This window comes from Nomascus leucogenys, chromosome 17 (assembly GCF_006542625.1).
Source record: "Nomascus leucogenys isolate Asia chromosome 17, Asia_NLE_v1, whole genome shotgun sequence".
Taxonomy (NCBI): Eukaryota; Metazoa; Chordata; class Mammalia; order Primates; family Hylobatidae; genus Nomascus; species Nomascus leucogenys.
Window position 1 is genome coordinate 3,380,882 of NC_044397.1, and position 27,030 is coordinate 3,407,911.

The 27,030-nt window shown below is 47.3% G+C and overlaps 1 protein-coding gene across 6 annotated transcripts in view; it reads left to right on the forward strand.

Moving 5' to 3' along the window:
• DAAM2 (dishevelled associated activator of morphogenesis 2) overlaps positions 1 to 27,030 on the forward strand; it is a 113,223-nt gene that overhangs the window by 13,647 nt on the left and 72,546 nt on the right. Inside the window, exon 2 of one of the 6 annotated variants that reach the window (XM_030795785.1) lies at positions 20,410 to 20,529. The exons of the other annotated variants lie outside the window; for them this stretch is intronic. The gene's annotated coding sequence lies outside the window, so the exon portion shown is untranslated. The remainder of the gene's footprint in view (positions 1 to 20,409; positions 20,530 to 27,030) is intronic. 6 annotated transcript variants of the gene reach the window in all.

Consider the following 27,030-nt stretch of genomic DNA (forward strand, 5'->3'; position numbering starts at 1 on the left):
TTTTTAAGGTATCTTTTATAACCTGAAAGAGACTGGCTTTTTTATTTCTATCATTACTCTGTTCTTAAAGCTCAGAGAAAATTCAGTGTGGAAGAATTTCCTTCCCTTAAGAAACATAAATCAAATGCCTCCTGAAACTTTGAAGTTGAATAACATGTGGTCCCTACTCTCAAGCATTTCCAAACTAGTTGATCTATTTTGCTACCATCCTTGAGCCAGAGATAGGGGACATATAGATGAGTCCTCAAGGTACTCAGCAATGTCATGGGAGAAGGATCTAGAAGTGAAGATTATTGCTATAAGAGGGAGATGCTCAAAGTGGATGGAAATTAAAGAAGTCCGTCTTGCTCAGCATGTAAAAAGATACTTGAAAAATACCTTAGGATGCCTCTTTCTCATTTCAGAGTATTTGAGAGTTGAAGGACATTGTGGAGTCTCCTTCCAGGTATCTGTTATTAGAGGAGCCATTTCATCTTCTGATATGATCAGTATATGGTGCTTCTTGCAGTAGGAAGATGGACAAATGGTTCCTATGGTTCCTCCAGCCTATCTGCTATACCCATATAGCTATGTGCCTTGCAGGTGAAGCGTACGATGAAATCATTCAGAGCTGCTCCTAGACAATGACAACAAGGTCTAAAAAATGCATTCCCCACATTGCCCAGGAATGGCTGGAATTTCTGCTTCATGTGATTTATCTCTATTATGGCTTATTTTAAAAAAAAATCCCTGTCTCATAGCCAGGATGCAAAAGGAAGTCTTCCCTCTGCCTCTATCCTCTACCCTTCTTTCCTCTGCAAGTTTTCCAATGAGGATTAAAATAAAAAATCCTTTAGTTTTTTAAAGCATGTAAACATAATGCTAACATTAAAATAATGCCATAGAATCATAAACATATGAAAAGATGCTTAACCTTACTTGGAATCAGGGAAATACATAAATTAAAATCACAAGGAGACTGTTTTATACTCATCAGATTGGCAAAAAAAAAAAAAATCATGCTCATCATACTGGATGTGGAGCCAAAAATAACTCGTCTTCACTAAGGGTGGAATTAAACTGATAGGAACACTTCAAAGGGCAATTTAACACTATCTGGTAAAACTGAAGATGCACTTACCCTAAGACCCAGCAATTTCACTCCTAGATAAGTCCAGACAAAGTCTAATACATATGGAAAGAAGATATGTTCAGGAATATTCACTACAGCATGGTTTTTAAGAGCTAAAAAGCAACCCATATACCTATTATCAACCAGAAGACTGGTTAAATAATTGGATACATACATACTTACAGTGGAATACTATAGAACACAGAAAAAAAAAAGGGGTGCTAGACATTGTTAAAGACAGATACTAGTGACATATAATCTCAAATGATATGAAGTGGAAACAATATTAAGTATACATATTATATGTATAATTAAAGCATAAAATTATGTTTGTGAACAACCACGAAATTCAGAGAAGTGGCTCCTTGTAGGAAAGGCAGTAAGGCAGACCAGGGGAGATGCACATAGGGGCTCCATTTATATCTGTAATATTTTATTTCTTAGACCGAAGGGTGGGTATACAAATGTTTATTTTATTTTTGAGACAGAGTCTTACTCTGTCACCCAGACTGGAATGCAATGGCGTGACCTCCTTTCACTGCAACCTCTGCCTCCTGGGTTCAAGTGATTCTCCCACCTCAGCCTCCTGAGTAGCTGGGATTACAGGCGAGCACAACTATGTCTGGCTAATTTTTGTATTTTTGCTAGAGATGGGGTTTTGCCAAGTTGGCCAGGCTGGTCTCAAACTCCTGACCTCAAGTGACCCGCCCACCTCGGCCTCCCAAAGTGCTGGGATTATAGGCTTGAGCCACTGCACCAAGCCTATTTTATTATTTATATTTTTTAGATATCTAAAATATTTTTTGGTTTAAGCAAAGCTAATTTTAAAAACTAGGCGCATACTCCTAGTTCATCTCCTTTGACCATTGGTAAGTAGTTATGCTGAAGAGTGAACAGGAAGCTGTCTCCTATTGGCTGTAGGTCCATCTGGAAAATTTCAGGTAAATGTGACATCTCCAAATAGGCTGTTCTCCAAACATCTATATCTCATGTGCACATGGTAATCACTGTTTTTGACCTTTTTTTTCTAATTTGCGGATTTGTTGGGATCATATTTTGATATACTGGTGGAGATGCCAAATAGGGTCATAGTAATATAGGTCGGTCCAAAAGTTATGGCAAAAACCATGATTACTTTTGCACCAACCTAAAAGAAACCAAACAGCAACTCTCTGGCTTATTCCCACACAGCAAATTGCTGGAGCCTTCTTTCTCCCATCCCTTCCTTGAGAGCTACTGGGATTTCTTGCAAGTGCTAGAAAGTGACCACAGGCTGTCCTTTTGATAAGGACATGGGACCAGATAATGTCAAGTGCTTCTCTTTGCCACAGGGTGAAAGAATTTCCCTCTCTCCACCATCACTGCCTTGTCTCCATGAAGTCCTCCGTCCCTTCTGATTTTCATTCATATACAGCCATTGCTCTGTTCCTTTTGTGAACACCCCAGCCTGAGGTGGGAAAGTACCCACCACTGGGAGTTGCTTCGCTTTCTTTTACTTGACAATGAAGCCATGCTGACTTCTTCTCTGGTGTCTTATTGAAATGCAGTCGATTCAGCTCTTTCATGTCCCTTACTTTTTATGATAGCTTCCTTCCCTTGAAATCTGGTCTGAGCCCAATCCAAGTGACATACACTGTGTTGGCCCTGAGGGCCCTTGTCCTTGTTATATGGCCTTTGTCCTTGACCCAGTCCGTGAACCTTAACTCTCAGTTCAGCAGCAGTGAACCCCTTATCGGGTCGGCATGGTGCTTGCACTGGGGACTAAAGTTGGGGGTGGCTTTCCTCCCTGCATCCTGCTTATTTCTACATTGTATAATTCACCTTAATTAAAAGACAAAAATCATGAAATTGGGACTTGTTTGAGCAAATCGTGGGAGCATGGTTGCTCTAAGAATGTGTATTGTTGTCTCTGTCAGTCAGGCTCCAGGCAGGAAGCAGTTGGCACTCCCAAAAGGGTTTGATGGATAAGAGTTTAATGAGAAGGCTATTTACAGAGGAGGGAGTAGAGAGATGGTGACGCCCTCGGGAAGGAGCAGCACCAGGAAGCTGTTAGTGCTCCTCCACCTGAAGGTGTGAGAGCAAAGAGTGGTGTCGTCAGAGCTCTGCCTGCTGGAGCTGTGCAGGAGAGACCACTTGGCAGGAGCTGTGGACCCAGAGGGCCACAGCCTCTGCCAGACTCACGACTTAGCAGAAAGGGAATGGGGGAGTGGGCACTCCAAAATTTCAGGGGACTTGGCACCTCCCTGAGTTTAATTTACCTAGTTCATTGCTCTTCCCTGACCAACCTCACAGGCCTCAGTTCTTTGGCTCTCATTCATGTCTCATTAAAGTCACGTGCCAGGGCTGCTTATAGACCTGGCTATCTGCTCGGTTTCTTCTAGCCGGGTAATGGTGAAATGTTCAGGAGGAAAGAAATCTGAAGAGGTCATCTATTGTAGCATTTCCCAGACTGCCTTTGATAGAACATGAAGTTCTCACAATGGTTGTCCTAGGGAAAAAGAAAGTTCTGTGGTTAAAGAAGTTTAAGCAGCCCTTTTCCATCTCCCCTACTTTTCCCCCTAGAGAGCCACAGTGCTCAGAGAAGCACTGCAGTAAAAAAACAAAAACAAAAAACACCCTAGTTTTACGATGTCTAAACTAGCACTTCTCAATTTATCTAAAGGGACTTTTTCCATGGTATACCCCACAGAACGAGTGTTTTGAGGTTTGTATCGGAATTTATATTCAGCTATAGCCACATGGAACAGAAACCTGGCTAGAGTTGTTCTGTCACCTGGGGTTCTTTATTTTTCTTACACCACCAGTTCAGCAGACACACTCCAGAGTTGGTAGGGTGGTTCCACAGTGCCATCAGGGACCCAGGCTCCCTCTCTTTCTCTCTCCTTCAGCCTTCTTTAGAATGGAACCTTTGTCTTTGTGTTCATTGCCTCATGGTTACAATGTGGCTGCATCACCTCCATCTTCAATCTGCATTCCAGGCAGGAAGAAAGAAAATGACAATGCATAAAAAGTGCATGCCAGCTACTTCTAGTCTCTTTAATAAGCTTCTCTGAAAGTCCTGTCCATATACATCAAAATTCTGTTGAATAGAGGTCCCTAACTGCAATGGAGTCTGGGGGGAAGCTGAACGTTTTTTAATTGGGCATGTTGCTGCTGCAAACAAAAGCAGGGACCCATTCATAGGAAGAAAGAAGAAGAGACCAGACATTAGGTGAACAATGAGCATCAAGTGTCACATCGATCAAACCTTTGTTTCTCTCTTCAGCAGGCTGATTCTAAAATCTTCCCAGGTAAAACAAAATAAAAAACAAAAACCTATGTAATCAATAGAAAAAACAAATTCTAAGCAACAAGCCACTTGGTATGGCAGAGTCTGTAGAAAATACTACTGGTGCGCTGCCCAGATCCCCGGTTGCTGTGGGTGCTCCAGCTAACGGTTCACGCCTGTGTGGACTGCCCTTGGGTTGTCCATCTCCCTCTACCCAGAGGTACCTGGAAGTTACACCCACCTGCCCCACCCCAGCCCACCTCTCCCCTGCATCCTGTGACCAATGACTCACTAGGAAAGGCGAAAAGCCCCATTTCTTTGCCCCTTAGGGGGACAAATGTGTCTCAGTTCAAGTCACCCTTCAGAGTTCCTCACAGCATAAGGCTGAAGTTAGACCTCACCCGAAACCACATTCTTTCCCGGATCCCTCCCCTGCCTTTTCCTATTTCCTTCATTCCCTTTCTGGTTCTTCCTGAGAGCTCAGTTTCACCAAATCACACATACACCCATCCTGTCCGAGTCTCTGCTTCTAGGGAACCCAGTCTAAAATGTCCTGGGTAAAGCAGGCTGTTCTTTATTACACCCTAAGGGAAGGGATCTAAAACCCTTCCCCTCAGCCCAGTTTGTGGCCACTGGTGGGCTTTGGCTTGGCCTGGGTGTTGTGGAGGCAGGCTCCTCATTCCACCCTGATGATGGCTGTGGGAACGCTCCTTGCCAAGTCCTCAGATATGTTTGAGGAGGCCTCCTGACAAGGCATTTGGCACAAAGGGTCCAGCATTGTCTCTTCTCAAGGCAGATATTCTTAGAAACTTTGATTTGCATTTGTAAGCCTGTAAACTGAAGGGAGTGTGTGTGTGTGTGTGATTTTCCATCTTGTGGCAATGGCAGCTGGGTATTTATAGCTGGATCTTCAGGGCCATTCTCACGTGGCTAAAGAAAATGAAAACCTCATGTGGATGTTGTTTTGTTTTCTCTCTGCCTTCGCCATTGCAAGCACTCCAGTCGTTAAACCCTTATTGTTGTAACTGGAGCCACCCTGAGCATCCCTGCGATGGAGGGGTTATGTACATTGACTGTTTCAGGACAAAGTGCCCGTCCTCCTTCAGGCAGGCCACAGAGTAAAGGAGGGGACTTTTGGGGAGAGCTCGTGGGCAACACCAAATGGCAACCCCACCCGGCACCCTCCTCTCTGGAACGTCTGCCTGGATTGACCCCATGGAATGTGGATTCCTTAAATCACCTCATGATCCCTCTGCATATATAAGCTCCTTTGAAAGCAAACTGTTTTCTTTCTCCCTTGTTTTTCTGTATTTTGAAGTCTTTTGTGTCTGGGTTTGGCCTTGTCTGTTAGGCTGAGAACACCCTGGGGGCCATGGTCTGTTTGCCCAGGTTACTAGAGCTCTTGGCAGGGGATGTTGGCAGGGAAATCTGAGGAGGGTGGCAGGAACTCAGCCCCTGGCTTTCTCCAGGGTGGCTTGAGAACTCATGGAGCTCCTTAGACACCAGGGTTGGATAGTTTGCCTAATGTTTACTGAGAAGCCAGTCCCCTTCCTGATAACTGAGGGAACTGAGGATGCAGGGCACCTGTAGACCGTCTGTGATTTCATTCTGGTGACCTGGAACCCACACGTTTACTCCTTGGACTTAAGCACTGAGGCTACGGAGGATTCGCATCTGGGGCATAGGGCAGGGCGCATAGCCCAAACCTGCCAGAACTAACAAAGGCCCCCCAAAGAGCGTGTTAGGAGGGGGAATATAAGCCTAGTTGCTGTGGACCCCGGGAGCTAGGTCTTCCCACTCCCTGGCCAGACCCATGGCGGTCAGACCTTCTGCAGCTGTTCTCCTATGAAGGGCTTTATACACTCCTACTCTTCAAATTCAAATTCTCTAAATAACACCTACTATGTGTGGAGGGCCCACTGGGTGCCAGACACGGGGCTAAGCCCTTGCCTATTTCAACACATCTCATTCTAACATCTCTGCAAAGTGGGTATTATCCCATTTTACAGAAGAGGAAACTGAGGTTCTGAGAATTTAGTCAACTTTCCTGAAGTTGCACATCTAGTTTGTGGCACAGAGGGGATTGCAAGTAAAGTGTGCCTGACCCTAAGACCTGTGCTTTCTGTACCGTACCTCAACCATTTCACTTCATGATGAACTTGACAATCGACTGTACCTGAATTCTGCTTTGTTATAACTCTCTAGCCTCCACAAACACTCAGTATCCCCTGCCTCCCCACCCTGCCCCTGTCAGCCTTCTATTCTTAGTGTGGATGGTGACCTCTGACTGTGGGGTCAGCAGGTAGCTTTTGGAGTGCGTAACTTGAACAATTTAATCTGACATCTCAATCCTGCCACCCTCCCCTCTGTTGCAAACATACCCTCAACTCCCTTTTCCTGCCTGCCTCTGTCCTCCTCCAGCTCCTGTGAGTTCTAGAGGGTTTCCAAACCTAGGATAGAGCCAGCAGTTCATTAGTCTTTGTCCTGTTTCCAAGAATCCCAAATATACAAGAATTCCTCATTGAAAAGCCAAGCATTCTTGGGGGAAAGTGTGTGTCACCAAGAAAGCACGATTCCTCACATTGGGAAAGGGGATCGTAGCCCAGTCCAGGAAAATAAGTGTAGATTTCAGTGCCAGGTGGAAGTGGATTGGCTCTCCCTGACACCTCCCCTCCCCAGCCACCCACCCCTCACAAACCACAACCGGGGAGCTTGCCTTCCCAGTTCATCTGAGGGCACTAACCGGATGACATTTTCCTCTGGAGAGAGAAGGAAAGAAGAGGCAGATTGTGTGTGTGTGTGTGTGTGTGTGTGTGTGTGTGTGTGTGTGTGTGCGCGCGCTTATGTGTACACAGTTCTCCTCACCTACAGGCCACTTTCTGTGCAGTTCCTTTTGGCATGGACCACTTACTGTATGAAGAGCCCTCTAGTGAGTTTTTGGGGTGGGGGTGAATCATAGGCGATGAGTCTGGCTGCTCTTCCACTAGGAGGAAGCGTCTCCTTCCACTTTGGGGCAGCTCAGCTTACCAGAAGATCTAAGGTAAATGAATAGGAAATCTGCTCGAAAGCATTTAGAAAGCAACCTCTTATGGCTGCGTTATGCAAATTCATAGGCTAGAAACAGGACAGGCGCCAAGAAGGAAGCACGTGAGCTGAGTGAGCAGAGTGCGTGTGGAGTGGGTTATAATCAAGAAAAGCTTTAGGAGGATATGAAGTTGCTTTTTAAAAAAAAAAAAATTTCTCTCCTTTATTATAAAAGAAACATGGATTTATTATACAATATACATAGAAGCAGAAGACAAAAATAAAATTAGTTTATGAGCCCATCACAGAGCACTGAAAAGAGACTTTGATCTTTCTGTTCCTCTGCCCCCTTTCCCGCAGCTTCCCACCTGGCCACAAACAACACTTGGAGAATCTGCCTTCCCAGTTCACTTAACATTTGGCAATTAATGTTTCCAGTCTTTTCTCTCCACATACATTGTAAAAGCGTGGTTGAGTACATATTATATGTGCAGATGTTAGACGGTTTTGTATTGTGGTTTTATCTTCTGCTTAGTATTACCAACTTTGTAAATGAGGAGATAAGTCCAGTGAGGTGTGGAAAAGGGTCATGGCCACTGTTTGGTAGAGAAGAAACTGAGAACTGGGGGAAAGGGGCCCTAAAAGACCAGCTGATACCCTGTGGGATGGAGGATCTTTTAAATCAAGCTTGTTCAACCTTTGGCCCATGGGCTACATGCGGCCCAGGATGGCTTTGAATGAGGGCCAACAAAAATTCATAAAATTTCTTAAAACGTTATGAGATTTTTGCAAGGTTTTATTTTTTTAATTTAATTTTTCTTTTTCTTTTTTTTTTTTTTTTTTGCTCATCAGCTATCGTTCATGCTAGTGTATTTTATGTGTGGCCCAAGACAATTCTTCTTCCAGTGTGGCCCAGCGAAGCCAAAAGATTGGACACCCTGTTTTAAATGATAGAAGATGAAGAACATCTAAACCTCAACCTCCCAGCTCCTATGTGGGTTGGGAGCAGTAACAAAACCAGCCTCCCCTTTGACCTTGGCTTGGTTTTCCTGGCCACAGATGGAGCTCTGATGCCTTTGTTGGGGTTGGCGTTGGCGTTGGGTGAGCACTGTGGTGAGCACTTCACATACAACTGATTGTCTGTTTTACAGATTTGGAAACTAAAGTTTAGAACAGCTAAGGATCTGGAGTAAGATCCATGTGGCACAGCAGCAGAGCTGCAATTCAAACGTGTTCATCTTTCTCCTAACCAGTGTCCTAGGCAGCTTCTAGTTCCATGGAAGAGAATGTCTTCTGATTCTTCACTTTCTGCTAAGCCTTTCTGCATTGACTCACCAAAGAACAAGGGGTGCCCTTCCACCATTTCTCTGGAACTCAAATGCCTGAGCCCTGCTATATGGAGTGTGTATCAAGGAGATTTGAGGAAATAAGTAACCTCAGCATCTGTTCTCACCACGTGGCTTTTCCTCCAGGAAGTTTTCCAGGTTGAATTCCACTGGATACTCATCCCTCTCCTCCTCCATTCTCTTCAGTATTAGCCTGATTCAATTCAGAGCCACTCAGTCATTGATATTGTGACCACATGTCACCCAAGGAGCCCTGTCTTTGAGCTTCAGAATAAATTAGCTGAATCTCACTGCCACAAACAGAGGGCAGTGGTTCTCAAATTGTGGGACCTTAGACCAGCAGTATCAGAATCACCTTTGAACTTGTTAGAACTGCACATCCCTGGGCTCTGCCCAAGGCTTCTGGATCAAGCTCGAGGGGTTCAGCCCAGCAGTTTGTGTCTTATCAAGCTCACATGGTGATCCTGGTGCACACTGATGCCTGGGAACTGCTGGTCTGGAGATTCCAAAATAAGTGGTGGTGGCTTATATTTTTCACATCACCTCTGGCTCTGAGTTCCTATTTCCATTGAATTCGTTAAGATTATTAACACCCCTAGGTGACAAGCATGGTGGCCCAGAAATTAACATGAACTCTGGAGCCAGACTGCTGAGATTTCAATTCTGTCTCTAAGGCTCATTCATTGTATGGGTGTCCCTGAGCGAGGGGCATAAATTCCCTCTGCTGCAGACCTCTTATCCCTAATATGAAATAACAATGGTATTCCCCATAGGGCAGCTGTGAGCATTCAATGAGACTGTGTCTGTTAAGTATGAAATACTTAAACAGTGCCTTGCACATGGTAAGCTCACAGGAAACATTAACTCTCATTGCAAACCACGAACTCTTCTGCACTGTGTTGACCCAGATGTGGAATTACTCCCATACCCCTGGTTTACACACACGCACACACACACACACCATTTACAGAAGGCTTCGTGAATGCGGTGAAATTTAAGGAGGTCTGGGGAGACCAAGGGTATTTGTATTACAACAATTTAGAATTGAATACTGGATAAGCTTATTCTAAAAGAGATTGGCCAAAGGTTACGTCATTTGGTCTTCCTCCTCTCTCCCTTGGTGCTCACCAGCAACTCACTCAAACAGGTCCCCCTCTTTATTATGTTGAGTAATTCAGCTGTCTTTACTCTCCAGCCCCACTCCTCAACTTTGCTCCTCAGTTCACTTTGCAGATCCAAAGACAACTTCTAAAGAATGGACCTTCTACCCTGATTCTCATGCTGGATTCCTCCCTCATAGGGAGAAGAGAGTAGCAATGAAGATTTATTTTTCCTACTGACATGAACTGTGCTACCTCTCAGGATGCTTTAGTGATAGTCAGTTTTGGTTTTTCTCTATAGGTATATGAATCACACATCGTATTTTTTCTAATAAATACTTGAGAAAGAATTTGATCCAGGAGTCTGGGGCAGAGCCCAAGGCTGTGCATTTCTAACATGTTCACAGGTAATGCTGATACTGTGATCTGAGGTCCCACAGTTTGACTGCAATGTATTTTTTTTGCAATGGGGCATATTGCTTTACAAATGTTCCTCCTGCTCTTGTTCTAAACCTTCACACCCTCATAACTAGGGATTCGATGGCAGCCACAGGTTCTCAACCTTGATACTAGGCCACATAATTCTTGGTGGTGGGGGGCTATCTTTTGTATTATAGGAGGCTTATTAACACCCCTAGCCCCTACCCGGTAGATCTCAGTAACATTTACTAGTTACGAGAACCATAAAAGTTCTCCAGACATTGCCAAATGTCTCTGGGGGCGGGGGGTGTGATGGGTAGCCACCCCCAGTTTTGAGAGCTGCTGGTCTAAGCTAAGTAGCTCCTGTAATAGTTCAAGAACATTATATCTTATTCTACCCCACACTTTATCTCAGTATTTAAGTTCAGGGGCCTGGATTTATTCATTGAGAAGAAAGGTATGGAGGAGTCCCAGCAGCCTCTGGATCACCCTTGATCCTTGGAGGAGAATCATCAACACTTTGTGACTGCTTTTTCTCAAAGGGTCCACACTTAACCCATCTGCAGTGGAGCCAAGGACGTCCAGGTCTGTTTCCAGTACCGTCTCTAGTCCTGTTAACCCTCCCCGTGTGGCAGGAAACCTCACAGGAACTAGGGAATGGCCTTTGGTTTTTGGCTTATAAATACTCATCATCACATTTCTTTTACTGAGAACTTTTTCAAAATCGTGTTTAACATTCTTGTTGCCGTAGTGGAAACTTTTGTTCTTTGGAGGGCTTCCCATCCTAGGCCCAGGTCAGATTCCTCTGCAGAGCTCTGAACATTTTCTAGGGAAGTTTCAGCAGTGAGATTGTACCTTAGATGCACTTACACAACCGTGGTTGGATTCTGGGTTAAGACTCCCAGGATTCCAACACAGACAACAGGGAAACTATGCAGCTGGAGGAAGGGCCATGTGTCTGGGAGTCTTTCTGGGAGGCCAGGATCAAAATCCTTTTATGGTTCTATTACTTTTCTGGGTTTCTCTCCTTGCCCCCTAATGTCTTAAATCTAAGATAAACAATGAGCACTTCAGTCAGTAAAAGATTATGCGTAATAACACACAATCTCCAAATTTCAGTGACTTAATACACCTTACAAAGGTGTATTTCTTCCTCATGTTATCTGTCGGTAGTGGATCAACAGAGAGTCTCTGCTTGTTTTAGTCCCTCAGGAACTGAGACTGGCAGAACAGGCCCTGACTTCAATGTTGACAGTTGCTGTTCTAAAGGAAAAGGGAGTCTGGTCCTCACAATTAAAAGCTCTAGACCACTAATGATGCTTGTGTTCATCAGTGTTCTACAGTGAAACAGAACCAATAGGATCTCTCTCCACATATATCTGGATTTGTTTTAAGGAATGGGCTCCCATGGTTATGGGACTGACAAGTCAAAAATCTGCAGGGTAGGCCAGCAGGCTGGAGGCCCAGGAAAGAGCTGATGTTGCAGCTCAAGACTGAAGGCAGTCTGGGGGGTAGAGTTCCCTTCACTGGGGGACCTCGGTCATTTTCTCTGAAGGCCTCCAACTGATCAAATGAGGCCTACCCACATTATGGAGGGTAATCTGCTTTACTCAGGGTCTACTGATTTAAGTGTTCATCTCATGTTAAAAAAAAAAAAATCTGGGCATGGTGGCTCACACCTGTAATCCCAGCACTTTGGGAGGCCGAGGTGGGTGGATCACCTGAGGTCAGGAGTTTCAGACCAGTCTGGCCAACATGGTGAATTCCCAGCTCTACTAAAAATACAAAAATTAGTCAGGCATGGTAGCACATGCCTGTAGTCCTAGCTACTTGGGAGGCTGAGGCAGGAGAATTGCTTGAAGCTGGGAGGTGCAGGCTATAGTGAGCCGAGATCGTGCCACTGCACTCCAGCCTGGGCGACAGAGTGAAACTCCATCTTAAAAAAAAAAAAAAGACAAAACAAAAAACTTCACAGTAACCTTTATACTGGTGTTTGACCAAATACCTGGTCCCATGGCCAAGTTGACACATAAAATTAACCCTTATGACACTCACCTTCTATTTTCAGCAAATGGGCCAAAATTAGCCACATGGCCCCACCCAACACAAGGACCCAGGAAGTACGATCCTCTGTGTGTAATCGGGGTAGGGACCAACAATATTTGACTAAGCACCAACAACTAGAACAACTATAAATTATTTTATCTGAGGATGAAAGAAATTATTAATCTGTGGTATTTTGAGGTTAATGCATTCTACTAACACAATTGCAGAAATAGTGTTAGACTTAGCTCTACCTGCTCAATTCATTCCTAGGGGAGGTCATGGAAGAACATGGGTTGTAGCATGGCCTGGCCTCCAGGGTGAGTAAATTTGAACACTGTTACTGAACATCGTCCTGTTATTCTTCTGTATTGTTTTCTTTATAACATGTTTTCTGTGTGTGATGTTGCATTTAAAGCCCATTTGTGTGCTGTGTAATTGAAGAATGCCTCACAATTAATTTGGCCTTTGTGACCTCCTTTTAGTATAAATTCTTTAGGTTCCTTTTTCTTGCTTGGATCAGAATCATCCGAAAAGGTTCAGGAGCCAGCTGTTGCTCTGTGTTTTTTGCTACTGAGTCACTGTGTTTCTGACAAGTCCATCCCGAGTCTGGGCCCTCATTTCCCTGTCTAGAGTGGGGTTGAACGATGTAATTTCCAAGGTTCCTTCTGGCTCTGACATTCTGTGTGCCTTTGTTCCACACCCTCTCTCAGTGATGTCAGTGCCAGGGGGTACAGCCTCAGGGATGTGTAACAGGGTTTTCCTCCACAAAACTGGCAGAATTGTTCTGGGTTCTTATTTGAAAATGTGGCCCCTCGTCAGTGCTTTGGCCATTTTGCATGCGCTAGCTCACAGAGAATGTGGGCTACACCCCAGCTGGTGAGCATCATCATCATCTCTATGCCCACTGGCTTTCTGCTTGGCTGGAGGGAAGCTGAGGACAAGAGGATGTTAGGTTGGAGCGTGGGGAGGCCTGTGGAAGGCAGGGACGGGGTAGAGTCTGGCCCAAGTGAAAATGGGCTTGGGGAGCCTGGTCAGTCCTTCAGGTCCATCTGGGCAAACCTAGTCTTCAAAGGGCAGAGTTACAAGGACCTCAAATGCTACTTACCTCCTCCAGTACTAACACTGGGCACATCTAATGCCTATTCATTTTTGTGAAGTTCAATTGAGGTAACTCATGAGGAAGTGCCCGCAAAACTAAACACACTCTCAAACAATAAGAATTACTATCATGAGCTGCCTGACTCCACAAGATTTTAGTGCTAGGTGCTAGGGACAGAAAAGTGAAAAAAAGATGATCAGTTAATTAGCATACAATGTGATTCCACCTCTAACAATAGACTTTGGATGATGTCTTAGTTCAAGCTGCTCTAACAGAATACCATAGATTGGGTGACTTACACAGCAAACACTTATCTCTCACAGTTCTGGAGGCTGGAAAGTCAAGATCCAGGCACTGGCAGATTTGACGTCTGGTGGTTCAGCCTTCTCACTGTGTCCTCACGTGGCAGATGGGATGAGACAGCTCTCTGGGGTCTCTTTTATAAGGGCATGAATCCCGTTCAGGGGAGCTCCACCCTCATGACCTAATCATATCCCGAAGTCCCCGCCTACACATAGCATCAGATAGGGAATTCTGCCTCAACCTATGAATTTTGAGAGGACACACACATTGTGGGAGCACAGAGGAAGGAGTTTTTAACGTTCAACACACTGCTCGTGGGGGTGGAAGTCTCCATAGCAGCACTGACCGTTGAACCTGGTCTGGAAAGATGGCAAAGACTGCACAGGCGGAGGGAATGGGCATCCTAGCCTGAGCGAGTGGCAGCGTGCTGGAGAGGCTTATGGAAACCTCTGGTAATCTGGCCTGGTGGCTGGGTGGGGTGGGTGGGACCATGTGGGGGAAGCTGCAGAGGGAGCTGGTGATCAAATTAGGAAAGGTCTTGGATAATCTATGAGGAGCCTGGACTTCACTGTATTTTTCAATTACCAGGTTTTAAGAAACTTTTTATTTCAGTTTTTGGCTGAAAGAAGAAGCTATTGCTTTAATTTTATTTAAAACCTGCCTGTGGATCTATAATAGGCAAAACTTAACTCAAATAGATTTAATCATAGCCTTGCTGCACTGTCCTGTTAATTTTGCTACTCTCCTTCCTCTTAGAGCTTCCATGTAGAATACATTTATCTTCTCACTCTAGTCTCGTCTTGGTTGAAATATTGGAATGAGAGATAGAAAGTGGGATCTTTATTTTATTTCTCTTTATACAGAATAACGCTTATTTTAGAATGTGGAAAATACAAAAAACTATAAAGATGAAAAAAGAAATCTACCCTCCGGACAAGGTTGGTGGAAGATGAGTGGTTGAGCTCCAGTAGAATCAGTTTTGTTCAAATCCTAACGTTTTCACATGTTACCTGTAAGACCTTGGCAATTTACTATCTCCAGGCCTCAGTTTCCTCATCTGTAAAATGGGAATAATAATCACAATACCTACCTCCTAAAGTTCCTATTGGGACTAAATCATTTTCTTCATGCAAAGCACTTAGAAAAGTGCTGTGTACATAGTAAATAATTAATATTTCTTATGGGTTATTGCAACACCCTCTGGGTGAGTTCAGCCCTAGAGTTGGAGCTACAGGAGGACACCTTCCCCTGGGGAAGGGTCTTTCTGCCTCCATGTTCCACATCAGGAAAGTGGAAAAGCTTGTCATACCACAGGATGAGGCTAGTGCCGAGTCACAGACTGGTGTGTGTTCAGATTTTTCCCTAGAGGATGCTAGCTCATCCTCCCTTGCTCCTTCCTTTCTAGCATTTCCACCCACCTCGGGCTCTTGGGGCAGACTGTCCCTTTAAGAAAGACAGCCACACATTCTGCTCCTGACAGTGGCCCTGCCTCCCTTGCTGGATACCTTGCTGGGCTGTGGCTGGGACACTCCTGGGCTGGATTTTAGTACTGAAGCCTCCAGAGGAGGGGGCACTGCTTCAAATCAAGCACACCCCACCCCAGGAATCCATGCCCACAGAAGGACTCCCTGTCTGCAGCCCTCTGCTGTGGCCCTGGGCTCCCAGCACCCAGCTCTGGGACATCAGAAGATAATTCTTGAGGACTGAGCTCAGGATCCCTAAAAAGAAAGTTGGAAAATAGCTGGATAAACTTGGTAAGTGAAAGAAAGCCGCGTTACATCCTCTTCCTTGGATTGCGGATTGCAGATTTTGGGTTGAGTTCTGGTGACTCTTGCCAATAGTATCTGATGGGCAAATGTGAGGAAGAGGAGACAGAGGTGGGGACTGGGATCCCCAGTGGGTAGCGAGTCTGGAACTTGGGGATAACCTCCCCACCTTCTCCCGGTGGTTGTTAAGCTTGAGGCAGGGAGCTCTGGGGGTTGACATCTGAACGTAGCTGGAGCCTGGCCCAAGGAGTGAAGATCCGGGAGGGGCAGATGTCAGATTTCTCCCTCATTTGGGAAAAACAAAGTGTGGTCAGTGAGTGCTATTTGTGACGATGCCAGAGACCAGTGACATTTGCAGCCTGAGGGTGAAATGAGTGACCCTGTGGGTCTGTCTCAGCAGAGGACCAATTCCTCTTCTTCCTATAGGGTCAGGGGACACACCAGGCCTGGGCCCCAAGAAGTCTGCGTTGTCTCCTTGGATTGAGGCAGCTGCCCATGAGCAGCAGCAGACGGTGTCTTAGTGGGAGGAGGCAGGTCTGCCAAGGGCAGGGAAGAATGGAGGGCCTGTTACTGCTGAAGCCTGGGAACGCTGCCTGGGGGGAGGCCCACGCTCCCCAGAGCTGGAGTGAGAAGGAATGGGAAGAGAAGTCTATGCAGCAGGGGGATGGGCTCAGCCAGCATCCCCACCCTCTGCAGAGCAAATGCCCCCCTGCCCCATTTCCTGTGGCATGGACACAGGTGAGCTTCCTGGCCTTGAATGCTCAGGTACAGTTTGGAGGGCTGGGGTCTGTTACAAAGAGGTGGCCTCCCATGGAGGAGGCAGGAAGTGCTAGAAGCCTCAGCCCCTGGCACTCACCCGAGGCCAGGGTTTCCAGATCAGAGACACTTTCTGCTAAATTACGCTTCAACAGATGTTTTCTGTGTTCCTACTTGTGCCAAGCTTTGTGCTTGGGATTTACCAAAATATAATATGGCATGATGGAATTGGGAAGGTGTGTAGAGCTGGAAAGATATTTTGGATGTGAGATTAAAGCCATTTTTGAAAAGTAACAAAAACATTTATTCTGTACCTTGAATGCACCAATCACTCTGCTAAAGGCTTTGCATCTCCTTTAATTCTTGCAGTAGTTTATTGACTTGTGACTAATTTTGTAGATTTCACAGATGAAGAAACTAAGGCTCAGAGATTAAGGGCCTTTCCTTAAAGATACAGGGCTGGTAAATGGCGAAGCCAGGATGGACCTCTTAATTCATCTAACCATTCATTCATTTGTGTGTTCAACAAAGTCAAATTGCTGGCCTACTGTGTGACAGCCATTGTGGAGGGCACTCAGGACACAGCTGGGACAGGGAAGGGTCCAGCCTAACTCCATAGCCTGGGTCCTCACCCCCAGCCAGAGCCCTTCACACTGGGCCCCAGAGACCCCTGGGAACATTGTGTGATTGTTTTCTCCAAGGTCTGAGACTCTGCTTGAGAATGTGCTTTTCCTTGAGAAATGTTTCTTTGTTTTCATTTTAATAATGATACTGTAAAAATTGAAGGCATTTATTCTGAATCATCTGAATGACCACCATATAACCTACTATTGGCATGCGATTTTAGTCCCCAGGTTTGTGTTTCTGTGCAAGTTGGCACCGAGTGGTTTCCTAAAATGATAGTTTTTAACTTTTAATGCTTTGTTTCTCAAACTGGGCTCTACACTGTGTGCTTCAAAGGCCCAAAGATTAAGGAAGGCTACATCGACTGATTCTACTGCAGGAAGGGAGATGTGCAGTATGGGTGTCCCAGGAGGAAATGGTTCAACATCCCCCTCTCCTGGGGGGTGAAGAAAACTGAGGGGTTTAGGTTGGGGCAAAGCAGCTTGGGGGTTCTGAATCTTCCAACCTCCTGGTCTCCAAGCTCAGGATGGACCTAGGCCAGAGACTCAGAGAGGAACAGGCAAGTCAGGAAAAAGGAAGGCTCTTGAGTTCAGATTGGTATGCTCTGCTCTGACATAGCATCTCTGACCTCCAGCAAACTTGCTCCTTTCTGGGCCTTTGCAGATGGGACGACTTGTGCTGGGAAGGGGAAGCGTGGGGCCTCCCTGGAACACTGTGTGACTTCCTCCCAAAGAGGGATGTTTTCTGGTCATTCAGAACTTCTGACCTCTCCTGAGGCCCAGCTGTTAGGTGAGAAGGCCATCGCATGATCCCTGGTGTAGAGAACTGTGCATGTGACTTGGGCCTCACCACCCTGGGGGCATCCAGGGCTGTATCATGCTAGCCTGGTGCCTTGGCCCTTAGATGGGGCTGGGCAATCAGCATCCTTTCTGGATCGGATGTCCTGCCAGTCTAGGAGGCTGGAGGCAGGAGACTCAGGACCCCTGCCTCTCCATCCTCTTCCACCTCCTTTCCCTCCTTCCCCTGCTGGAGTTTTGGGTCTTCTCTCATCTCTGCTTTTGAATGATGCTCCATTGTATCTCCACTCTCTGGTTACCGTCCCTCAGCTGGGCTCTGGGTGGTCATTCTGGTCATCTTTTCTGCAGACTCCACTCTACCTTTTTCTGTCTTGTACATTAGGAGTCAGTGAACACTATCTGCAAAGGTCTTGATAGTAAATATTTCTGCTCTGGGGGCCTTCTGTGCTACACATTAGTAATTTGTTCCTAATTTTATCTCTTTGAGCGCAGGAGTCAATAGAACTTGGCTATCTCTGCAGCCTCCCCTGCCCCCAGCTCCGTGCCTGCTGGGCAGTAGGCACTCAGGAAGTATCGCTGGCATAAATCCCAATGACCTCTCCCCATCCCCCTAGAGCCCGTGCCCCAGCAGAGGGCATCTTGGTGTCTAGCTGTACCATTTTGGGAAATCAGGATCTGGTCACCTGTTGGTTGCTGTGGCATCCTGTAGCTAAATCCATCTCTGGCCCTGTAACCTGAACCTGCCCCAGGCCCTGTGCTCCAGGATCAAGTGTCCCTGTTTGTTTTGACATCCCATGTGGGGCATTAGAGATCCAGATTTCAAAGCAAGAATTTTTTCTAGCAGCCGTTGAAGGCCAGGCCCCTGCCAGCTCCCGGGCTCCCATGTTAGCATTTTCAGTTAATTAAGAAAACAAACCCCACATCCCTGACAGAGGTGGTTCTGCCAATTCAGGACAGAGAACTACAACTGAGGGAGGCAGATGTTTGAGCTGGAGAGGACCCACTGGTGCCTTCCCAGCAAGAGCAGGTGCCACGGAAGTCACGTGGTTGGGAAGCCAGCTCTAGGCAAGGTCCAGAGCATGGAAATTTCTGTTCCTCTTTCCCCCTCCAGGGTGCATTTATTATGGGTGAGGGCCATGGGGGAAAGGCCAGCTGGATGAGAATAGCAGGGGGAGACACAAAGACTTTCTTGGGACTTGCCAGTCTTCCTCTCCAGAGCCAGGTTATCCCAACTGTCTAGCTTCTGGAGGAGAATGATGAGAAGTGACCTGGGGTGGCTTCAGAGGGGCCCAGGTAGCTGACCTGCCAGCTGCCAATGGGGAGCCTGATCAGAGAGGCTGCTTAGCCATGCAGGGCCTGGGTGCGAATTTAAGAAGGGTCTTTGTCAGGCTGGGTGTGGTGGCTCACGCCTGTAATCTCAGCACTTTGGGAGGCCAAGGTGGGAAGATCACCTGAGGTCAGGAGTCTGAAACCAGCCTGGCCAACATGGGGAAACTCTCTCTCTACTAAAAATACAAAAATTAGCCAGGCATGGTGGTGTGCACCTGTAGTCTCAGCTACTCAGGAGGCTGAGGCAGAATAATGCTTGAACCCAGGAGGTGGAGGTTGCAGCGAGCTGAGATTGCGCCACTGCACTCCAGCCGGGTGACAGAGCGAGACTGTTTAAAAAACAAACAAACAAACAAAAAGGTTGGGGGGTGGGGGGGCCTTTGTTTCTTGAAGGAAACATAGTTAAGCATACTCCTGTAAAGTAGCCCAGCTCTGCCAGTGTGTGTGTGTTGGGGGACACTTTCCTGAGCCTGGCTGTGCATTCACCTACAGAATCACCCTCTCACCTGATCACACACTGTCTCTGTCGTACCAGGGATAAGATATGCCCTTCCCCTGCTCCCACCATGGCTGTGATTGGGCAGGTGGGAATGGAGGGGAGTGGAGGGAGCATAAGTGGGACTGGCTTTCTGCACCCCGATATCTGAGTGTACTGAGTGTACTCTTTCCCAGGTGTACAAGCCCTGCAGGCAGGGTGGGCTCATGTATCTCCTTGGATGTGGGATTCTCTTGCAGTTCACAGCCTGCACACTACATGCAGTGGTCCTGGTACCTCTTGGGTAGAATGGAATAGGAGGGAGACCCAGTCCCGCTCTATCATTGCTAAATGGCCCAGCACACATTATTTGGGCTTTGTGAACCTCCGATTTCTAATGGGAAATGGGGATGAGGTTCACATTTTCTGTGTCCCCATGGTGCAGGTGTGTTGGCAAATTTGAGATAAGGCGTATTTCATGCCTGGTGCGGTGAACCTGGCCTCCATCCCCATTGGACATGTGTCTTGGTCCAGCTTCTGCCTGCTGGCTTGGGATGTGGCTGCCTTAAAAGATAGTGGGGAGAAATGATAAACACACGACTGGCGTCTGCTCGGCTCAGGAGAAGTGCCCTGGGGAAGAAGCGATTGTATGGTCTGCTCCTGGTCTCTGGTATAACTAGTTCAAATAACTGCCAGTTAGTAGCAGATTTTTTTTTTTATTTTACTTTTGAGGGTCTTCTCCTTACCTGCTGGAACTCTCTGGGCTCCCTGCCATGAGTACTTTGTCATTCACAGCACAATCCCAGAGCGAGGGGCTGGGGCTATTCTAGGAAAGCAAGTCTCTTAAAAGGTGAGCCTGCCTGTGGTGTTCTAAAGCTGGCGAGAAGCCACTTAGGGTTTTGGGGGACTCTCGACTCCTTCTCTTTCTCTCTTTTTCATTTCCAGTGGAATCCTCAGGTGATCATTTGTGTAGCTGATACGCCCAATAGCTCCCCTTTCCTGGAGAACACATCTAATTTGCCTCCTGATCCTCCTGAAATTCTCGAATCCGTGGACACCAGGCTGGTTTGTTTGCTTTTCTCCTTTTGCCAGTGATTTTTTTCACTTCATGTTAGGACTGTTTGCACACAAAAATTAAGAAAAATGTACGTAAAAAATCAGATGTGAAATGTGAAAAGGCATACTAATGGTAGGCAAATAATAATAATTAGTATGCATAGTCACAGGTGTCTGTAACTTCAGCTTGGCAAATCCAAATCTCTTGGAATGACTGTCAGGAGCACCTTCTCTTTTTAAAGAGAAGTTTCTAAGTACGCTTCAGGCTTCAAAGAGAAAATCTGAGGTGAGGAAATCAGGAGAAGTTGGGAATCAGTTTCCTGGAGTATTTGGGAGTATTTAAAGAGAGAGACTGTGCAGCTTGGATCCTAGCAGGGCTCACAATATTTAGGGGAAATATTCATGAATGAATCTTGGCTAAGATTTTTGGAATTTTTAATTTTCGTTTTTATATTGCATTTTTGTAGTTGTTGTTTCCACTTCAGTAGAAACTCAGGGGAAACCAGGAAGCAAAGCAGGATTTGTCTGCGACTGTTCTACAGTGGGAGAGAAGAGTTCTGTGCTGTGAATTCGATAACTGGGTTCTAGACATGGCTGTGGCATGAGTTTGCTGTGGATCCTGAGGCAAGTAGCCTGCTTCTTGGGCCTCAGTTTTCTCGCCTGTAAAAGGATCTTGAAATGGTAGTCCCCTTCATTCTCAACATCTTGTGCACGCCAGCAGCTGTATGAGAGGTCTCCTGCAGATCACGGCGGAGAAAGGAGGAGTTGAGTCCATTCGCACACAGGTGGGGAGTGTGACATCTCAAGAGGGGAAGGCACAGCTATCCAGGAGCTGAAGGGAGGGGTAGTCTTTTTCAGAGTCTGATTGTTGGGTCTGGGTTTGTGGAATGGTGCTTGGTCACCCCAGGGAATGGTGGCCCTCACTCACGCCTTGGCTGTGTGTGTGTTTGGGCTCATGGAGGTGCCCCCCGGCCCGGTAGGATGCGGGGGCCTGGGCTTCAGAAGCAGTGGCTGGAGGATTCTCCCCAACTCTTTTCCTTGGGGTCCTCATGCCTGGATTACTCTTCAGGGTCTCTGTCTTTGTGTGAAGCATGGTACCCCTTGACCCCCTTGGTCCGAGAATGGATTCTCTTAATGGACCAAAGGGGAATCTGGAAAATCCCAAACCCAGTTTCAGAATTCAAGGGGTATAGTCCCTTCATGTCTGAGCCCTGGACTACCTCTCGGGTCATCTCCTTGCCAGCTGCCCAAGCTCTGCCTGCTCTGCCGCTCACACTTCGAATTCCTGCCCTCCCCACTACCTGAAGGCTCATACCTGGGGAACGACTCGCTGTCCTTCGAGACTCAGTCCAAAAACCACCGCACCTGTAAAGTCTGTCTAACCCCTCCTCCTCCCCACCAATTTCAGGTAGTAGGGTTCCCTCTCACCTCTGCTCCCACAGGCCTGTCCCTGATGAAGCACTGAGCACAATGTTTGAAAACCACTGTTCTCTCTGACTCTCGCTGGACTATTAGCTTCCAGAATGCAAAGCTCTGACTGGTTCAGTTTTGCATTTCCAGTATGTCTTAGTTCATTTGTGCCACTATTCCACACACTGGGTAATTTATAAACCAAAACAACATTTCTCATGGTTCTGGACTTTGGGAAGTGCAAGATCAAGGTGCCAGCAGAGTTGGTGTCTGGTGAGGGCTGCCCTCTGCTCCTAAGGTGGTGGTTTGTTGCTTCTTAATGAAAAACTGTAAAGAGCATAGGTACTCCTTGCATTTTTGCTATTCATTCATACAGCCAATATTTAATAAGGACCTACTTTGCATTAGCCCCTGCCAGTGGAACTATGCTATGGTTTGCATGTCTGTGTTCCTTCCCTTCCTCTGGAGGGGAAGAACGCTGTGTCCTTACATGACAGAAGGAATGGAAGGGCTAAAAGGGCCTAAGTTAATTCCCTCCAGCCCCCTCGGTCTTTTTTTTTTTTTTTTTTTTTTTTTTTTTTTGAGACGGATTCTTGCTCTGTCGCCAGACTGGAGTGCGATGGTGCGATCTCAGCTCACTGCAGCCTCCGCCTCCCGGGTTCAAGCGATTCTCCTGCCTCAGCCTCCCGGGTAGCTGGGACTACAGGTGCATGCCACCATGCCCGGCTAATTTTTGTATTTTTGGTAGAGATTGGGTTTCACCATGTTGGCCTGAATGGTGTCGATCTCCTGACCTTGTGATCTGCCTACCTCTGCCTCCCACCCTTTTATAATGCACTAATCCATTCATGAAGGTAGAGCCATCATGACTTAATCACTTCCCAAAAGGCCCCACCCTTAATATTATTACAACAAAGATTAGGTTTCAACATATGCATTTTGGAGGGAAAGCAGACATGCAAACCATAGCACAGTTCCACTGGCAGGGGCTAACGCATAGTAGGTCCTTATTAAATATTGGCTGCATGAATGAATAGCAGAGATGCAAGGAGAATTTATGCTGTCTACAGTTTTTCTTTAAGAAGGAGGCAAGAATGGTTACTGTTTGGATAATTCACCCAGGGACCAGCTTCATGGGCTGCTGTTTAAACAGATAAATCCAATTGGCATCTCTTCCTTGTATACTTTTGCTGATGGCAGAGGCCTGGGGAACAGGCTGCGTGTTTCACACAGGATGTGTGGATGGGCCTGCACATGTGCCTGTGACTGGTTGTGGGTAGCAAGCACAGAATGATCCTGTTTTTCTGTAAATACCGAGCCACAAACATTGGCAGCGACTTTCTGGCCATTATCCTCAGTGGTGTGTGATTTTTGTGGCTTTTCCCAGGGTGTACCAAAGGAGTGCGACTGTGGTGACCATCGATGGGGAGGCTGGCAGCACTCAGGGTGATGGACAGAACCCCATGATTGGTTCCTTCTAAAGAGGCCTGTGTTGGAGGCTGAGTGATACCTCGTTTGGTACCAGTTGGAGAGTTTATAGCCTGTGAAGGTTCTTACACTTACCAAGAGGAAGTTGGGCAATAGAAATTTATGTTAATGTCTGTGGGATAACAAAAAAGCAACATGTCCCTGGGTCAGTAGTGATCTTACCTTCAGGGATTTGCTTATTCATTGGCACACTCAGACATTTCTACTCAGTGCCTGCCATATATGCCTGTCCTCATTCTAGGGATGCAGACTGAACCTGGTCCCTGCCCTCAGAGGGCTTAGTTTCTGATAAAAGTGCTTGAAGATTGGGAGGATGGGAGCTGAAGCTGGCACCCTTCCCAGAGCCGTTCTGAGCCAGCCCCTTGGTGTGAAATATCATTTCTCCATTCATTAGCTCCTCTATTCTCCCCCGAGTTGTTGCTGGCCAGAAGCACCTTGGTACCACCCTTCTGGATTTCTCATGCTCCCTCCTTCCCCATGCTGAGTAAGAGACCCTTCATCCATACTCGCGTCATTCCCTGTGTAGCTCCACCAAGATACTTCTGCCCACTACCCCGGCCACTTCTGCCCACTATCCCGGCCTGCTCACAGTTGTACCCCCTTTCTGACTGGGAGCTTTTTGATGATCAAGTCTGTGTTTTATTCACTGCCGCATCCTACAGTGCACAGTGTCTGGCCCAGAGTGGGGGTTCATAGATGGTTGTGGAACGGATGACCATGGGACAATGCTGGACTGCATTTATTTCATCTTCAGCATTCACACTGAAGCCTGTGTCTATCTATTTTCATCTCTTTCTGGGTCCGTCATGGAGAGGCATGACTCTCAGAGAAGTTGCTGAAAAGCTGGGGCATTGTGCGAAATTGGAGAAATCTGGGAAGCCACTGTCTGGAGTCACTGGGCTCTGGTGAGTCCTCTGTGACTGTCATTCCACACACTCCCTCCCAGGGAGGGAGGCAGGTGGGCTTCAGGGCTGACAGAGTGGGGCTCTGAGTCCAGACTGCTTGCGCTGAGGCCCACGTCTTCGTCGTGAGTGGGGACAAGAGATGCTGACAGACAGACCTAGCCCTGCAGCCCTCCGGCTCAGGCAGCGCAGCTGGGCCAGCAGGAGAGCGGGCCGCCTGGGAATAGCTGGGAAGCAAGTCCAGGCCTTGGGCCCACCTCCCCCAAGGCCAGGATGTGGCGTGGGACCCAGGCCTGCGGAGGTTCCCACCGCTCAGCTCCTGCACTCTCAAATGCTCCAGGCCCAGGCAACATTGCTTAGCAGGAGGGGGTGGAGAGGGGCTCCAGCTGCCTGGGTCAAGACTGCATCAGGACCAGGGCAGCTCTGCAGGCACACACCTCTGACATTTAGCCTCCACCTGGATAGCTGCCAGTGGCCCTGCAGCCCAGACCAGCTTTGCATGAGGGAGGAGAGTCAGGGATTAACCATTTCAGGCCCTTCCTCCGTCAGGCAGAGACTGGTCCTCCCAGGTCGACCATGTACCAATGACTGGAGTGGGCATATTTACAAATGTTGCCTCATTTAATCTTCACATCATTGTGAGGGTGTGGGCATCATCTCCATTTCTCAGATGAGTAAACTAAGGCAGGTGGGGAGTTTTGTAACTTGCCTTAAGTCTACGCAGTAAGTTTCTTATATTCCTTCTTTATTACAAGGGCCTATGATGCACCAGGGAATAATTCTAGTCACTGCGGATACAGCAATGAATGATAGACAAAAATGCCCCATGGAATGTACATTCTTGTGGGAGGGATAATGAATACATGGGATGTATAGTCTCTCAGATGGTGATAAGTCTACGTGGAAAATGAAGGGAAGGGAGATGGGAGGTGCTGGGAGCGGGGCTGCTACTTCAGATGCCCTTGAAAGACCTCATTGAGAGGGTGTGAGTTATTCACACTTAGTGCTGAATAGGTGCCTGGTGCTACCCTAATCACTGTACCTGACTCACTAAATTAATCCCCACAATTAATCCCCACAATCTTTGAGGCAGATTACTATTATTATTCTCATTTTCACATGGGGGAACTGAGGCACAGGGAGGTTAAGTAACTTGCCAAAGATGACACAGCAGATGAGCAGCTCTAGGATTTGCACCCAGGAAGTCTACCTCCTGAGCTCTGGCTCTTAACCTCGGTGTGTTACTGCCAGGGCCACAAAGACAGGAAATGGGTGGGAAGGTCAGGAGGCTTGTAAGACCCCAGCTGAACAGTCCAGGTCCGTGGCCTTGGGGGCAGGCACGCTGAGGGACAGGTGCACTAGGGGGCAGGTGCACTGTGGGGACAGGAGCAGTGGGGGGCAGGTGCACTAGGGGGCAGGGGCAGGTGCACCGAAGGGGCAGATATAGCGCGAGGGACCGGGGCACTGAGGGGTAGGTGCACTGGGGGGGTATGTGCACTGGGGAGGCAGGTATACTGGGGGGACAGGTATATTGGGGGGACAGGTGCATTGGGGGCGCAGGTACACTGCGGGGACAGGTGTACTGAGGGAGTAGGTGCACTAGGGGAACAGGTGGGCTGAGGGGACAGGTACACTAGGGAGGCAGGTGCACTGGTGCTCACTCCTCTGCAGCTCCCTTGGTGAGGAAAGGGTAGAGGGGCCGACAGGTCAGTTGCAGTTAAACCTGAGAGAAAGTGGGGCTTGACTAGTTTGTGTTGAATAAGGAGAGGATGAACTCCCCAGTGAGGGGGTCCCAGAGGCTCCCCTTCTCCGCTCTCCTCCTATGCCAGCCAGCCTCCCTGAGCCCTCTGAGGACTCAGATCTGAAACAAAAGTGGGACTATTTTTTGCTCTTGTCCTCTTCTTCCCTTCCTTTTGTCTATCTGGGAATAACCCACTTAGTGGTGATGATGATGATGATGACGTAACAGCAGCTCATATTTATTGAAGACTTACTAAACTGGGCGGCGAAAATGAATAATGACACTCAGCTGTGCAGGAAAAAGTAATTGATTCTTATAATGGATAATTTTCAATGAAAAACTTAGTGTGAAAAATAAAGGTACTTTAGTCTCTGATTTAAATAAGTTGCTTTGGAGCAAGGTCCCATCAAGTCAAAATTCAAACTTCCTGTGAGGGCAGCTCCCAGTGCCCCTCCCCTGAATGGTCTGGCTTCCTGGGGAAGCTCCAGTATTTCCCTGGTGACCAGGGAAAGGCCTGGGGGCTGCAGGGTTTCTGCAGATCTCCACGGAGCTGTATCTTGCTCTCACTGATGCTTAGGCCTCTGTGCTGAACTCCATTGAAGGAGCCAGGTCTGGTCTGGTCCCCAGGGCCTCTGAGGGTAGATTTGGCACCCACTGCTGAAGCTTGGGGCTTCCTGAGGCTCCTGGCTCTTCCAGGACGTCCACCCACCCCTGGAGGGCCCAGGTGTCCAGTGGCTGCTCTGGGACGTGAGGGTTCTAAATGGGTGGGCCCGAGGGCAGCCCCCAGGTAACTTCCTCAGCTGTCACCAGCCATGTTTGCTCAGAGCTGGGTTTAGGCAGGGTTTCTCCACATGACCTTTCCCCAATCCTGCACCCCATTCTGAAATTCTCCAAGTCATTGAGTTATTTCTAATGACACTGCAAACCACCCCCCTCCTCTCTTCTCTGGAGGTGGGGAAGGAAGTGGAA